The sequence below is a fragment of the Panthera tigris genome, chromosome A1 (assembly GCF_018350195.1).
Source record: "Panthera tigris isolate Pti1 chromosome A1, P.tigris_Pti1_mat1.1, whole genome shotgun sequence".
NCBI lineage: Eukaryota > Metazoa > Chordata > Mammalia > Carnivora > Felidae > Panthera > Panthera tigris.
In genome coordinates, this window is record NC_056660.1 from 188,525,540 (window position 1) to 188,543,597 (window position 18,058).

Sequence of the window (18,058 nt, forward strand, 5' to 3'; positions counted from 1 at the left end):
ACACACACACACACACACACACACACACAGGTTAGAAAAAATATCAAGGATGACAAAAAGGAATGTATTCAACAAATATTTATGAAGTATGTGTTTATATATTAGGCATATTCTAGTGCCAATATAAGGCTTTTATTTACAGTAAGGTAGACAGATAATAAACAAATAAATATATTTCAGATAATAAAAAGTTCTATAAAGAAAAAAATAGGGGCTCCGGGGTGACACAGTAAGTTAAGCATCTGACTTCGGCTCAGTTGATGATCTCATGGTTCATGAGCTCAAGCCCGGCATTGGGTGAACTCAAGCCCTTCTTAGGGTGAGCCCCCGTTAGGATGATCGCCCCTTTGTGTGAGTCTAGCTTTTCTCTCTCTTCCTTGTTTTTTGCCCCTTCCCCACGTGCTTTCTCTCTCAAATAAATAAATAAACTTCAGAAATAAATTTAAGTACAAAAAGTTTAGCTTGTTAAGAGGATGTTTTAATCATAATGCAAAACCATGTTTCCATTAGAATAGCTAAAATTTAAAAGACTGACAATATCAAATATTTGGGAGGGTATAAAAAATTTAGAATTCTCATTCATTGCTGATGGGAGTGTAGAACAGTATGAACACTTTGGAAATCAGTCTAGTACTTTCTCATAAAGTTAAACTAATACCTACTGATGATGCAGAAGCTTATTCATAGGTATATAATCAAAAGAAATGAAAACATATGCTTCAAAAAGATGTATCTAAGAATGTCCTTAGCAATTTTCCCTATAGGAGTCCTAAAATGGAGACAATCCAAATTTATATTGACAGGAATATAAGCAAGATGATGTAATTATAAAATGGAGTATCACTCAGCAATTTTAAGGAAAGAACCACCATTACACATAGCAACATGGATAAATCTCCAAAACATTTTTCTGGACAAAAGAATTCCAATACAAAATATATATATTTATTGGTTCCATTTAAATATAGTTCCAGAGTAGGAAAAGCTAATCTATCGTGATAACTCATATGACTATGTGCTTCTACGGTCATGAGATTGTGGGAGGGTTTTCTAGAATGCTGCTTTCTGGAATTATAGAAATATTCTATATCCTGATAGGGATATGACTTATATCAGCGAATGTATTTATTACAATTGATCAAACAGTACACCTAGGTGTATACTGCATTTCACTAAATGATTGTTATACCTCAGTTAAAAACTGTTTACATAAAATAAATAAATAATAAAATATCAAAAAAAAAATAGATACCGCTTACGTATAAAGAGACCAAAAATCCATACCTTTCTATCAATTCAAATATGTATACAATTAAAAAGCAGCATTTTTACATTAAAAGGAATCTGACTTTGCAGCTTTTCCCATCAGACTCAGCACTGATAAGAACCAACAGTAGTATTATCTTGTTTAAATTTTATGACAGCCTTTATGAAGTGGCTTATTATACTTTCCCCATTTTGCACATAAAGCAACTGACCTGTGTAGTTGGAACTTGAACCCATGTCCATATTCCTCAATTAGTAACTTCAAATACTGTATTATATTTTCCTCCACAGCAAGGCCACAGGCTCTCTAATGAATCCTTGGGTTTCTCTAGGACCTCAGACAATCTCTCCAGGTACTGTCCCTGTCCTCCATCCTTAATGTCTCCTGGGGCATCTAGTTTTCATCCTATCCTCTTATACCTGATTTCAGTCTTCCTCCCCAGCTCCTTTATATGGATGTTTCATTTACAATGTCTCCTTGGTCCTTGGCTTTATGTTTAGATATTGTCTTTTGGTTCCAACTTGGCTGAACACCATGAAGCCCCCAGGCTAGTCCTGCTGTACCTGTGCGAAATACCAGGCTCTCAGACAACCCTCACCTAAGTCCAGATATCCCAGGCTGAGCCTTGGGATAAATCCTCTCACCTTGTAACTGCAACCTATTTCCCTCCAGTGTGGATGTGTTGAACAAGATTTATTACTGAACTTGTTTGATGAAACTGAACATCTACGTCCTTTCTACCAAGAAACTCTAAATTATTTTTTCAGTCAAAGAATAGAGATAATTTTACTATTCAGCAATACAAAATTCAAATGTGTTGGATCTTAGGAAAAATAGTCCTTATCCATCAGAGTTTTAAAAATCTGGCTTAGAGGTTCTGAAAACTCAACTACTTTATGTTTTCCAAAATTCAAAAATGATTTCAAAAGTTAAGGCTAGGTCTGGCAAGACAGCAAGAGAAATAAGTAATAGGTTAGAATGTAAAACAAACAACCTTTCAACAAACTATGCCTTTTAACCCAGGGAAATCCTCTGGTGCCTCGGAGAACACAGGTCAATGTATCGGTCTTCCACTTTATTAAATTATTAGTATTAAAAAATAACTCTGAGGAAGCAACAAAACACAGCACAGTGCTTTCTACAAATAAAATTTAATTTGGTGTCTCAAGAGCTGCTGGCTTTTATCGCCAAAGGTTGGAGCATGGTGTTTTCAGAAAGAAACTTTTTTTTTTATCTAGTTTGGAGGAAGTATGGCCAACATTAGTTCCAAATATTTTATTTCAAACATAAAGCACAGAACCAATACTAATAAACAACAGGCTCTTATGCCAACATTGGTGCATGTTTTTGTTATTGCATTATATTCCATGAGTGTTATTTTGCATAATTAAATAGAAAAAAAACCTTGAACTTGGAATTATAAAACCGTCACCACAAACCAACAATTCCACTTGATGTGTATTAAGTCATTAAATTTATTATAAAAAAAAACCAGAGAGAAAAGATCTTTTCCTTGTAAATCATTAAAAATTCATGAGGGTTGAAAGCAAAGCAAACAGCCCGTACATTTGCTTAGGGAAGCACTGCAGAAGAAGACACTGCAATTCAGAACAGAAAATGAGTTTTTCTTGAAATCAGAATGGCCTCTTATCGAAATGTCAATGATGTGGGCTGTTCAGATGAAAGGACGTATAGATTCTGAGAATGTAAATGTTGGTCCCAGATAAAGAATGTTTGTGATAGGGGTGGGTAGACTGGTCATGGTCTAAGGAGTCTCACGGTTGAACAATTCATAAGAATGGGCTACCCTGGCATCTGTGAAGGCAAGAAGATCCAGAAAATACAGGCTGAGTTAGGACCTGGCTTCTGGACAAGAGTCAACCCAGGCTGCATCACATTCTCCAATGGCTGAGACAATGGTTTTGCAGCCAGTTATTTAGGCATCAGAAATTATATCAGTTTATTCATTTGTAGGATTGCTACAACTATTGTTACAATCCAGACTGTTAGCATTATGAGTTTGCTCTGAAAAGCTTTTTCTTAATATGCTATAACTGGGAGGCATTCATGAAATGGGCAGAGGTAGAGAGAAAGGGATCCAAGTAGCCAGGAACAGATACCCATTCAAACTGGCTCAGATAAAAGTGTATCTTTACTGAAGGGAAAGTCAAGGTTATCCAAAGATTGGATACTGCATTCAGTTAGACCACCTAGGACCTATAGTAAAAAGTGGAGCATGGAAGCTCCTCCCTCTGCCTCCTGTGGAGTCACATTGAATCTTTGGGAGGGGAGGCTACAAGTGAATACAGTACCTTTCTATTTACTCATCTATTTTCTCTGGTGCTTGCTGGATATCTGGTCTGTTTTTCTTAATCCATGCCAACTTTTTCCATTTTACTGATGGCTTTGCTGCCCTTTACTAATTTGTTTGTGGTGTTGGATGCCATGGCCTAATGGTGGCCCCAACTTCATATGAGCTCCCATCTCACTGACTGCCTCTTTCTCTTTTGATTTTTTTTTTTAAAGGGAATTTACTGGCCTAGTTCAGGTCACATATTTATTCCTGGCCCAATCAGTAATGGCCAGAGAAACTGGTCAGCTTCCCAATCACCAGGGTGGGAACAGATTCTCTGAGAAGGGGATGAGGACACAGCAAGCAAATTCCATAGAACATCCACCTTCATATAAGCGATACAATTAGCCTTTAAGTAGTCAGGAATTGAACTTACAGAACAGGGTTGTATATGTATATCACTTAAATAATTGATGTAGTTCTCCAATTCTAAAATGAATATATTTTTCACATTTTAACATTTTTTCAAATTGAGATGTAGATTGCAATCAACCTGTACATTTAATGCAGTATAATAGCTGCTATTAAATTGATGATGTATCATAAGTTCAAGTTTCTTTAAGAATTGAGGAAACATAGAAAGTATGATTCTACTGGCTCATAGTTTTTTTTTTCAAAGGCTAAAAGCCAAATCTTTTTATATAAAATTACTATTAAATCTGATCTCCCTAATTGTTCTGTATTCGTCTAGTTTTCATTTGAAAGATGACAATTTCATCATCTCAACAGGTAATTCTCCAATCCTATCATGTTACCCTTTCTTCTGATACTATGCTTAAATCATCTCTCTTTGGATTAACTTATTATTTCAGTTAAAGTCCTTGATATATGTCAAAGATGTGCCCTTATTTGTAACAGAGCCATAAAAAATGTGTTGCTTTAATTCCTTCCATAAATCAGTTTCTCTACTCCATTCCTTTAATTATGTGCTGTTTTCTCTGGAATCTTTCCAATGTCCAGGATTTCTTCTTTTCTGTTTTTTTTTTTTTTTTTTTAACCTAGAAGTGTTTCCAAAATTTAAGTACAGGATCTCAATGTAGTCTGACAAACCTGTCCTTTCTCTTTTTTGATGTTGCCTTACAAACAGTCCCAAGTAAGGCCTTTCCCCTTGCCAGGTGATTCAACACAGGACTAAATTACTCTCTAGATTCATCCAGCATGATTACTCGTAGGACGTTTGCCCACCAGTAAAGACTGGCCACTTTTGATTATTTTTACATAGAAAACTAAGCTTTCACTTTCTTCTCCAGTGGAATTTCCTCCTATTATTTTCAAACTCTGGGGTTATTTTAGCCTGGCAGTTGGCAACAGATGCTGTGAACTGGCATCATCAGGAAGTGGGATGATAAGACACAAAGACCACTCCCAGTCAGTACAGTTTCATTTCAGGTTGTGACGTGGACATACCATGTGGCTTTAGGAAAGGAGTTAACATCTCTGGTCTAGTAAATGTTTAAGAAGATAGGCAGGACTAGATGATCCCTGATAGTCCTTCAACCCTAAAATTCTACACTATCATTTGTTAATGGTCTGGTGAATATTTTTCTGACTTCTCATAGGATCAAGACCACAGTAAGTCCTGGGCCCATACCTGTAACACCACACCAACCTTACATTTATTCCCCATATTCTACATTTTCAGAAAGAGACCATCCAGGCTCTACCAAAGTCTCATTCCTCACCAAATATGCATGTATGCACACAGATGTATATACACACATATACATTTTGCTTTGGAAATGAAACTTTATGGAACCCAGCCCTGTAGGAGTTCAGCTTTTTATCATTTTTTCCTGATGGATATACACAAAAAAAGAAACAATGTCCTCACTTTTCACTCTGATAAGAAGATTTTGCACTGCCTTCCCTTCTGATAACCTAAAGAAGAAACTATTTGTCTGGATTGATTTATGCAGATTCTGATAATCTGGTTATAAAGCTGGTTAATACACCATAAATTTACCTTAATAGACCATGGCCTGCCCTTTGAATTCCTTTTTTGTGTTTTTGTTTTAGGATATCCTTCCTTCAGGCCCAGTCCCCTTTAAATGCATCAGCCTGACCTGGACGAATAGTCACTAATACGTGGCCTCCTCCTGGTTTTGAAGTTTAGAACCTCATTTATCTTGCTTCTGGGTTCATTTCAGATCACAATTTTGCTTGCTAAATGAAGAAATCATTGCCAAAAATCGAGTAGGCATGATACCAGCTCTAATCTCCTAGGAGGCAACCCCTCCTGACCTGCTGACTCATACAGTGTGTGTTATGCTCAAATTACTTGAGAAATCCCTTGCCGCCTTTTGTCAATAGTTATTTTTGCAAGGTCCTCATTACTTTCTAATTGACCAAATTTATTTTCTTGATTTCTCTCATTAAAGACAGGTTTAGAAGTAACTTCAATTGTGTAGCTTTTCTAATGGCTTTCTTCCTCCAGGACTATCCTCATTCCTAAATAGGCCTTTATTCTACCCTCAGTATCTATCTATTTATCTACCTACCTACCTACCTACCTATCTATCTAGTCTATCTATCTATCTAGGTCTAATGGATTTTGGAAAGTGACCAATAGCTGTATGTCTAGCTTTATAATCTTGGGTGTGAATAACAATCTCCCCTCTCCCTCACCCTGAGTAGCATCTCCCTGTGCCCCAAGTACAATATGCATGGAGTGACTTTCCTGGGTTAGCAGGAACCCAGCATCTCCATTTCCTGACTATTCTAAGATGAAGTCAAGCTTGGTCTTGCCCATTGGAACCAGGACTCCAGTGTGCCTTCCTGAACCTAGAGGCCTCCCCTGCTCTGGTGCTGATTGTTCAAGAATGACTTTTACTCCCTCTGTGGGCTTTCGGGTGCTCCATCCTTGCCAGAGCCCATCCCTACTGAAGAGCCAATAGGTCTTCAGTGCTACATTTGATTTCTTCCATGGTGAAACTTCTCTGGGCTCCCAAATTACAGTAAGTGTGTGTGTGTGTGTGTGTGTGTGTGTGTGTGTGTGTGTGTGTTTTAATTCACTAAAAAAGTATCTTCCCAAGGCTCAGTGTTAAACCTAAAAAATCTGAATCAGGGCATGTGCCAGGGTCCTCTGTCTCTTGAACCCAGAAGAGCCATTCCCTTTTACTACTGTAACGAGGGGCTAAAGTCCAGATTGGTGTATTTCAACCCTTGGAGTCACAAGGCCTCTCCTCCACAAGTGAGTCAGTCAAAGATACTCAGTCTACTCCAAAAGATTCAAGGCAGCTTACATTTTTTTTTTGAAAGGAGGAGGAGGGGCTCAGTCCTGACTCTCATAGAAGATCCCTAGGATCCTATGCAAATGACCTCTCTCCTCCTTCTCGCTTGCTTAGCCATAGTTTCTTTGGCCAGATACCTCGGTGTACACACTCTAAATGTCCTCCACAGACATGAAAGCATTTTGCTAATGGCTTCTTTCAGTGTTTTCCTCTGAGACTCTATCCACACCTGGATGACTATTTTAACTGTCTGCTTGGCTGGGCAGCTTGGCCCAATAACCACCATGTGGGTGTGGGTGTTTTTCATTGAATAAACTGCTTTTACTGTTTTTACTGGCTTGACCAGTCAAGCAGATGAAAATAAGTTACATGTGCTTTTAAAAAATTAAACCATTTTTGGCACTTTGATCAGTGGTTTGATGAAATCTGCTTTTTACTTGAGTTTGACACAAGTTGAAGCTTAAAATGTCTTTCACCTATGGCCTCCTCTCCTTTCTGTGCATAACCCACTGGACTGGTCAACCCAGCACTGACTCTCAATTCATCAGTTTTCTCATCTGTTATTTGACCATAAAATCCAATGATCCCCACTCACTGCTTGAGATAAAGGCCTTTGAATATAATGGAATCCCCAGGGGTCCTTATCCTTGCTTTGCCCCTCACTAGCTACATGATCATGGGCAAATTACTTCACCTTCTTTGTGCCTTAGCCCTCAACTGCAAAATGGTAGCATTAATAGAACTTGCCTGATAGGGCTGTTATGAGGAACAAATTAGATAATGCATGAAATATCACAGTCAACAATAAACGGTTGTAACAGCTAACATTTATAGAGCATTTTCTATGAATCAAGGCCTAGGTTAAGAGCCTTTTAGATGATCACATTTAACAGCATCTATTATTATTATTTGTCCAAGTTATTTAGGTGTCACAAATATTAGGTCATTGCTCAGTGATTAGGGCTTTTGTGGATATAAGATTACCAAGATAACATCCCACAATTAGTTTATATTCTAAAGGAAAGACTAAGATAAAGACACACACAAGAAAACACGTGGTGAGTCCATGAGAGGTCTGCAAAGTGTTACGAGGACATAAAACCAGGAGAGATTACTTTTCAAGGGGCATGGGTGCTGTCAGTAGGCCTTTTCGAAGGAGGTGATGTTTAAATGATGGGTTTGTTTAAACGGGCAACAGTAAAAACAAGAATAAGAAATCAGCAGTAATAATAGCAGCTAACACTTGTGGAGTGCCTTTTGCATTCCAGATGCTGTGAGAAGCAGGTGACTCACATTATTTCATTTAATCAACCCCATGCATTAGGTATTATTAATCTCATGAATTCACCCCTTGAATTAGGTATTATTATCCCTCATAATATTCTCAAGACTGAGAGAAATAAAATAACTTTCCCAAGAACACATATCCTGTAAGGTCAAGTCAGAATTTGAATCTAGAGCCTGTGTTCCTAACCACCACGAAAATACTACTTCCAGGTGCTTGGGAAGGAAGTGGCAGTACCACTGGCAGGACAAGTTCATACAAAAGAGGGGCTGCAGCTGTGCTCGAGGACACTGGGTAGTTATGTTTGGCTGCAGGAGGGGATGAGGAAAAAGCAGGATAGGATAGAAGGATGAGCTTTTCAGCTGAAGTCCGCCATACAGAGAGATGGCCTTCAGGAAAGCTGCAAGCAGAAGACACAGTCAGAGATGTACTTGAAGAAGATTATTTTGGGAAAAGGCTTCACTAAGGCTGAACTGACAAGACTTGGTGACTGGCTGGGTTCAGAGAGATGAGGTAGGAGTTGATGATTCCCAAATTTCCATCAAGACGTAATGTGGGGTAAAGCACATTGATAATTAATGTGTCCATCACATCTAAAATTTTCCTTTTCTCTCAGGGTCTTCTCAAGTTACATGAAAGTGCTGGGGTCACTATCCTTTTCTCTCACTAAAGAAGGTTAAAATTCCTCCAGAGAGTCTCCCTGTGGAACTGGGGAACTGGGGAACTGGGGAAAGTGTCCTTTCTGGAAATTCTTTGTCCATGCAGCTTCCTTAGCCAGGAGCATAGCACACATTATGGTGACTGTATTATCCATGGCTTTTGCATCTTTACCAGGAATGGGGATGGGTGTAAAATAGAAATCCACGGCACAGGGGGCCATGAGTTTGAAGGCTGTCTTGTCACTTCCAATTTACATCACTTTCGGCCAAGTCACTGATTTCTGCATCAAATTATCTCACTTAATCCTCTTAACCAATCTATGAGGCCAGCATGGTTAATCCCATTTTACAGAATAGTAAACTGAGGTTCAGAAATATTAAGTAATTTGCCAGTGGTGGGGCAAAAGTTTGGGGTTATCAGTTTAGTGAAGTCTCAAAAAAAAAAAAGCATTCATTTCTTTGTAGTAATGAGAGTCTCTATTTTAAGTTTTCTAAAGTATTATGTGTATCCTCTCAGGTAACCTTCCAGTTCTTCCTAACCTTTTAACATAAAACTTTCCAGAACAATTTTCCCAAACATTTTAGGTTTGCTGAAAGAGGCTCTTGCATAATCCCAACCCCTGGCCAAACTCTTAATGATGTTATTTTACACCATATGCATTGAGGTTGGCCTGACTCAGCCATTTTTCTCACTTTTGATTTTTTTCCCTCCCCCTGCCCCCTTCTTTTCAAGTCAATATTCATTTTAAATGCAAGAAGTCAGCCTCCTTTTTAGCTGACAAGGCTGGTTGTTCACACACTTTTTGGCGGCGTAACTGACAAGTGTCCACTTACGTGTGGGGCTGACTGTAAACAAGTATTCTGCGATATTCAAGGGAAAAAAGGCAAGGGAAACCAGCAATTTGCTGAGCAAAGGATGTGGTGATCTTTAGAGCCAAAGTGATCCCCAAATGCTTTCCTAAAAGTCCTCTTGATTAGGAAACTGAAATTTGCAGCCTCCAGGCATCCCCACTCCAGCCCTTTGTGTCCTCTTTCTTGGTTGTTTCCTGCAGTGAAAAGAATCTGCACACCCAGGACAGTGAAAGCCCCTGTTCCAGATACAATGCTTCATCCAGCCTGGGTTCTATGGCTCCTTTTCCCTCCTGGTTCATTCGCTAACTCTCTCTTTCTGGGAAAAAAATGCGTGCTCAGTGGTATTTTGATTTTGGTTGCACATCTGAATCACCAGGGAGCTTTAAAAAATGCCAGTATATTGGCCCCACTCAAGACTAGTTAAATTAGTGTCTGTGGAGGGAAGTCCAGGGCACTCATTCTCTGGGCAGTGTGCAAGTTGGGAACTTTGTAAAATATCCTTCAGTTTGGACTTGTCTGATGTTTTTCTCAGTTGGACTGCTGCTATGGGTTTCAACAGGAAGACCGCAGAGCCAAAGTACCCTTCTCATGACAGGGTAGTGCTGTTCCCTTCACAACTTTGGTCTCTGCTCTGGTAGAAAAACTATGCTGTAATGATATTCTGGAGTCAGATGGCCTGACCTCATACCCTGGCCCCACTACCTACATACACATGACCTCAGGCAAATCCATTTTTCTCTACAAGTTTTAGATGCTTTAGCTCTAGACCAGAGTAACAATCTTTATGCATTTGTAGCATTTAGAATAGTGCCTGGCACATGCTAAGTTAAACAAATGATGATCATCATTCTTATTTATTATTATTAATCTTTTTTGGGCAAAGTTCTCCCATATCTCCTCAAATATGAAATATAGGAGTTGAATTAGGTGATAGTTAAGGAGTCTTTAAGTTATAATCTTAGATTGTGGATGAATCCAGAAGAGTTTGCAAATGAAGAGAAAATAGATCCATCAATGTATGCTGCTTTACAATTACCCATCCTAATTCTCTAACTACCCTTTATAACTGAAAGTTGAATGAGCAATTCTGCCAATACTAATTAAGTTCCTCAGTATCTCAGAAGAAGCTGCTAAATATAGGAAAACACTAGACATAGAATTAGAAAATATGAGTCCAGTTAGGGATGGGAGTTTACATTACCAGTTGTAATGTTAAGTTGGAGTTATGTTTCAGTGGTAGAGATGGTTTTACCTTGACCCAGCCAGGCACCTTTGAATGGACCCCATTGGGGCCACCATGGTAGATGGAGGGCTGGGTGAGGGTATGACCTGGGATGATGGAGATAAGCAGATTGTGGCAGAGCAGGGTAGGGAAAAGAATCACCTTGAGGAGCACTTGGCAATCCCATTCTAGCAGGTAGAAATTGGCTAGCATAGCTCCAGGGTTCTTCATAACATGTGGCTAGCAGTTCAACTGCAGGATTAACCCCAGATTCCTCACCTGTAAAATGAGGATTATAATTCCTAGCTCCTGGAATTATTGAGCAACTTTAATGAGACCATACATTTGGAAAAGCTTTGTAGATATGAAAAATGCTATTCAGGTGTATCATTATTTGTGAATGTCTAAGATGGAAAACAGTGAGCAGTAAATAGAGGTGGGTTTATCATATTTATACACAATATATATTCCTCCTATCTACAAAGGCCAATGATGTGGCCCAATGCAGAAGGGTGGCAGAAGTGAGCCTTGTTTTCTACCATGTTTAGGAAGTTTCCCTCTTATAAATCTTGAGGTCACCTGGGTAAACCTTGAACCAACTCAATCAAACAGAAGATGTATAAGAGTCTAGATTCAGTGAGATTGGGAACTAATGGCACACTTGCTTCTCTCAGATAAGAGCCTCTGTTAATTAACATTTTAAATTTTAATGTGTCAATAATTTAGGAGCCCAGTTTGCTTGGGTTGTGTTATTTTTCTTCTTCACATGAAGAATAATTTTGCAAGGGTAAAATCACTGAGCAGGGAAGTCCTGTAAAGTTCATTAGGAGGGTGAGTTGACGTTAATCTGTCTCAGGATGTCTGTTCTTTTGTTGCAAAGGCTGGTTTCTGATTTTTATTTATTTATTTATTTTTTAATGTTTATTCATTTTTGAGAGATAGAGCGTGAGCATGGGAGGGGCAGAGACAGAGGGAGACACAGAATCTGAAGCAGGCTCCAGGCTCTGAGCTGTCAGCACAGAGCCCCATGAACCTACGAAGCTGAAGTTGGATGCTTAACCGATGGAGACCCAGGTGCCCCTGATTTTTATTTTAATACTAGTCCTATAACATTCAGGGTGGTGAATATAATCCCAAAATTTGAGACACTTGGCTTGAAATTTGGACTATCTCTGAAAATAGGAGTAAAATATAAATACTACAAAATTCAAATAGTGCCCAGGTTAGTGCATTTAGATTGTGCCTAAAATGAACCAATGTAGTCACATAGAAGGTGAACATGTCAGTAAGCTCCTTGTTTCATCTAGAGAAGAGATTGGCTAACGACAGCCCATGAGCCAAATCCAGCCTCTGCCTGTCTGTAAATAAAAGTTGTATTGGAACAGATTCATGCCCATTTGTTTGCTTGTTATCTAGGGGTGCTTTTGCATTATAACAGCAAAGTTGAGTAGTTGTAACACAGACAGCATGACTCTCAAACCCTAAAATATTTACTTTCTGACCCTTTACGAATAAGTTTATCAACACAAACCCTGAAGTACTTTCAGGTGTTTTAAATCAAACAGTTTTATTTTTTAATAGTTATGTAACATTTATTTTAATATCTATTAAAACTGCCAAATATGTATTTTTGCATATGATGTTGTTGAGGACAAACTAAAGAATATATATCAAGAAAATGTTAAGTTAATTTAAGGAAAAATACAAAATAATACTATAAGAAAATATGATGGCTATAAGCAAAACTCTGATATTTGAGAAACAGACACATTGGGCATCTAAAAACTTCTTTGGTTTTTATATTAAAAATAGACCAAGAAAACTTGGTCTAAGAGAAGTTTTTAACAAGTATATTTTTAACATGTTATTTATTTTAGTCTTAAAATAAATTTGGGCAGGAATTAAACAGGTAACAATAATGACTTTCCAATTAGACATTATGAAGATGAGACATAGAAGAACTTTTCATTTGCAATCACACATTCATAAGCAAATCTGTTTTGGGAAGAGGGAACAGAGTTTTGTGTGGGGGGGGGAAGCTTAATTCTAATCTTTGCTCATCAAAAAATAGTCTTGACTAACTAGAAAGATATGTAAGATCTGATGTCGGAAAGTCCTTCAGATTTGCCATGTGACCATGGACACAAGACTCAAACTGATCTGGCCAGGCCAGCTACGAATAAATATAAAGGCTTAAATCAAAACCAAAATGAGATCTCGCTTCACACCTGTCAGAATGGCTAAAATAAAAAATGTAAGAAATAACAAGTGTTGGCAAGGATGTGGAGGGAAAGGAATCCTCACGCACTGGTGGTGAAAATGCAAATCATGCTGCCATTGTGGAAAATGGTATGGAAGTTCATCAAAAATTAAAAATAGAGGGGCTCCTGGGTAGCTCAGTTGGTTAAGCGTCCTACTTCAGCTCAGGTCATGATCTCATGGTCCGTGAGTTCGAGCCCTGCATCGGGTTCTGTGCTGACAGCTCAGATTCTGTGTCTCCCTCTTTCTCTGCTCCCCCCAACTCATGCTCTGTCTCTGTCTCTCAAAAATGAATAATTTTTTTAAAAAAATGTTTAATTAAAAACAGAATTACCATATGATCCAGTAATTCCATTACTGGGTATTTACCAAAAGAATACAAAAACATTAATTAGAAAAGATATATGTACCCTTATGTTTATTGCAGCTTTATTTATAATAGTCAAGATAAAGAAGCAACCCAAGTGTCCATCAATACATCAATGGATAAAAAAGATGTGTTATATACACACAATGGAATATTACTCAGACACAAAAAAGAATGAAATGTTGCTATTTGCAACAGCACAGATGGTTCTAGAGAATATAATGAATGCTGAACAAAATAAGCCCATCAGAGAAAGACAAATACCATTTGATTTCACCCAAATGTGGAATTTATAAAACAAAACAAACAAAAAACATAGTCTTAAATGTAGAGAGCAAACTGGTAGTTGTCAGAGGGGATGTGGGTGGAAGGCATGAGTGAAATAGGTGAAGGGGATTAAGAGTACACTTATGGTGATGAGCACTGAGTAATGTATAGAACTCTTAAATCACTATATTGTGCAACTGAAATTAATATAACACTGTATGTTAATTATACTGAAATTAAAAAAAAAATAAATGTTTAAAAAATACAAAGGCTTAAAAAAAAACCATATATAGCCCCTATAATGTACCGCCTTGAATTTACTCTAGACAATTAGGTTCTCTAAGTGTATACAATGGAAAATTTATAGGCTCAGATTTTTTTTTTAGTAGTTTGGTGACCAAATAGCCTTAAGAAAGGAAACTGATTTAAACAGATGTGAACCTGCTGAAATTTACAGCAGGATTTTTCAAGATCTACATGGAGACGGAGGAAGTAACTTTGCCCAACCTACCAGACCACAGAACTCTTTTCCTATGGGGCATTTTGGGAAACGTCACGTTTAAGGATCTAAAGGAGAGTGGACATAATCAGATGGACATCGATATGATTTAGAGTCTAGAATTTATTTCACTTTGATATTTTTGGGGAATTCCTTCTCTTTGGGGTATATCATCAACTTAATAGAGACAATTTTCATGATAGTAGATGGTACAATGTAAAAACATGAAAGAACTTGTGTGCAAAGAATACTTTGGAACATTGAAAAACAGTCTGTGCTAAAACTTTTAGGAGGCTGACTGAAAATAAGTGTCAAAATTCTTTAAAATATGCATGTCTTTTAGTAATAAATTCTATTTTTACAGATTTACCCTTTACAAAAATCAAAGATATATGCATATAATTTACAGTAGAATGATTTATAATACTGAAAAATTAGAAACAATTTAAATGTTCAGTAATAGAAGATTGTTGGGAGGGTTTAAATATATTGGAATATTAAGCAATCAAAATCATATTACAAAAGAGTACTTATTGACATAGGAAATTGTTCATGATATATATCTAAGAGGAAAAATACTATTAAATAGTATTCACAGTATCCTACTTGCATCTTTTATAAAATTGTATAAGTGAATATACATGAAGAACAGTCAAAAGACTTACAGGAAGTATAAATAGTGGGATTATTTTTGCTGATGGAATTATGAAGAAAGCTTTCCTTCTTTGCACTGAAATGTTTGCCAACTTCCCTGCACTGAGCTTATATAGGGAAAAAAAAGTTGAAATTATAGTAGAAAATCCTACAGAAAAGATAGATTTCTCCTTACATCACTTTTTTTCCAAAAGCACTTATGACATGACATTCTGCAAATACACTAAACTATGTATTGCTAGAACCAGATAGGATTGTCTTGCAGGTACAAGTATGGCAGAGGATGATACCAGAACCCTGGAGGCTTCATGACTAAAAAGAGCTCTTCTTGTTTCGTTCTGTTCAGAAACATGTCAACATGAGGAATAGCTATGCCGGCATCTCAAGAAATGACCTGTGGTTTATGATCCAGGTAAACAATTTCCCTGCAGCACATTAAAGCCCTGACTCAGCTTGCCCTATGTATCTGTTCCACTTATATCTAGTCCAGATCTCCATGGTCTTGTCACTTCCTTCCCTGTCCCTATTCCTCCCAATGCAATATTTCTAATGCTAGAAATAAAGTATGGAGTTGATGGAGAAGGGATTTCCTTAAGCTGGAGAATGTTCCAGCCAGGACCAAGCTTTGCATCACAGTTGCTTCTACATAAGGTAGTTAGCTCTTTCTTCACCTTTTTGGGCAGAAGTAAAACCATCATGCACTAATCTCTGTCTGCTGAATATTTTAAAATTCTCCCAATGTCATACCTTATTTAAATTTGTGTCTCACCACATGCCACTGGCCTCGGGTACTCTGCCATGAACTCACTATGTGAATTCAACTTGGAAGTCTCCCCAGTCTGGACTTCAATTCCTTTCCCAATTTAATAAAGTGACCAAACTTACTCAACAAACATGTATTGAGTTTTCTACACTGGGGTAAAAGGAGCATAAGACAGGGATAGCCCTTGTCTTAATGGAGCCTACAATTTAGTAGCATGGGCACATATATGTCCTTTATACATATATACATATGTATATACATATATATATATGTGTGTGTGTGTATATATATATACATATATATATATGTGTGTGTATATATATATACATATATATATATATATATATGTATATACATATGTGGGTTTTTTTTTCTAGTAAATCCAAAGGGGTGTGTAAATTATTACAGAGGAGAAAGTATAAAGATTCTACTGGATCTACAGGAGAGGCATCTAAGCCAGACTCACAAAGTCAAGGACAATTTCCTAGACCTAGTGACATCTAAGAAATGACATCCAGAAGACATCCTGAAATATGAGTAAGAGAAAGTAGAATAGAAGGAAGCAATAGCCCACCCAAATTCCAGAAACTAAAGGATGAGTGATTAATTCAAGAGATTAAGGGAAATTCATATGGCCAAAATAGATGGTGCAAGAAGGAAATAGAGTAAGTCATGTTCAAGAATTTAGGTTAGGTCTGTCCCAGATATACAATGTGAATCACACATGTAATTTTAACTCTTCTAGTAGCCACATCTTAAAAAGTAAAAAAGAGCCGAAGTTAAATTTAACAATATATTTTAGTTAACCCAACAGATCTAAAATGTTTTTCAACATGTCATTGATATAAAATTGTTAATATGATATATAACATCCTTTTTTCTACTAAATCTTTGAAATCTGATGTTTACATTTATAGTTCATCTCAATTCAGACTCATCGCATCTCAACTACTCAACAGGCACGTGTGGCTAGTGGCTCCTGCATTAGACAGCACAGGTGTAGACCTTATCTTTAGGATAATGCAAAGCTACCAAAAGGCTACAATGGGGGATGGTGTATAAAGATCACCCAGGCTTCTCTGTGGATAACGGATTTGATGGGAAATGGTGGGAAGCAGGGAAACAAGAAATGAGGGTATTATAGAATCTATAGGAGACATAGGGTAATGGCAGGGAGAATAAATAGGTCTCAGTGGAGTCAAGAGATAGTTTGGAGGTAAACTTAACCATTTTGGCATGCACGTTAGCCTATGGAGCACTCAGATCTGAGAGCTACTTCACAGGGCATAAAGATGCATTCACTTTTTCCTCTCTGACCTCCTCAAGCTGGAAGCCACAGACCTGTGTGAAAAGTCACAAAGGCCAACTGGGTTTCCCAGGACTCATGCAGGGAATGGTTTGGGTGCTGTTTTTACCCTTTCTTTTCTATCCAGAGTGAGATAGAAGGATGGTCCAGAAAGTCTTAGAGTAGTTATTGCCTTTTTTCCCCCTGTTGCTGACACACTGAATCTAGAAAAGGGGGGTGGGTGGGAGGAGGGAACAGATGGAGAAAACTGCTTCTTAGGGGTGATTACAGTCAGAGAGGGGCTTGAAGAGACATCCCTGGGTCCCATATTTCTTTTGCCACCAGTAACTTCCAAATCAAATGAGCCCAAGCTTCAGATCAAAATGAGATTTTTCTTATTGACTTCCCTGAAAGCTTAGCAGGCTCTCTGCAAATCGAGTCATGTGTGTCCTGCATCATCATCAACCATTGCCGATTGCAGGGATGTTGGAACCGGGCTGATCTTGGCAAATATGTCACTGATGCATGAGGCCAGGGAAAATCCAGCTCTTATTGGCCTGGCAGTGCTGACCTGGTTTGTCCATAAATGAAGAGCAAATGCAATTTGCAAAACACAAAGAACTGATAAGGGGTTACAGTGAGGTGGGGCTGGAGTCATATTTCTAAGAGCAGGCATGCTTGAAGAGGAGACAAGGCAGATTTCAAGCTCCAAATTCGATAGGCAGTGTTTCTTAAAGTCTGCTCTGTATACCACCTTTCTCATAATCACCTGAGGAGTTTGTGAAAAATACTCATATCTGGGTCTAACCCTAGGCCCACCAAAAGAAGAGTGTCTGGGGGCTGGGCCTGAGGCACTCCATGTTTAACAAGCTCCTGGATGATTCTTATGCATGTTAAAGTTTGAATTCCTTGAGGAAAGAAAGTAGGACAAGGGTATTTCCACTTGTGTTTTGGAAAAAGCACTGAACTTGAAATCAGTCTACCTGGTCCTCCATCCAGACTCTGCTGCCAACTGGCTGGATGACATCATGGTGAGGGGAATGAAAACAGGATGTGAAATCAGAAGGGGGCACAGGCCTACCTCCTTCACATAAGA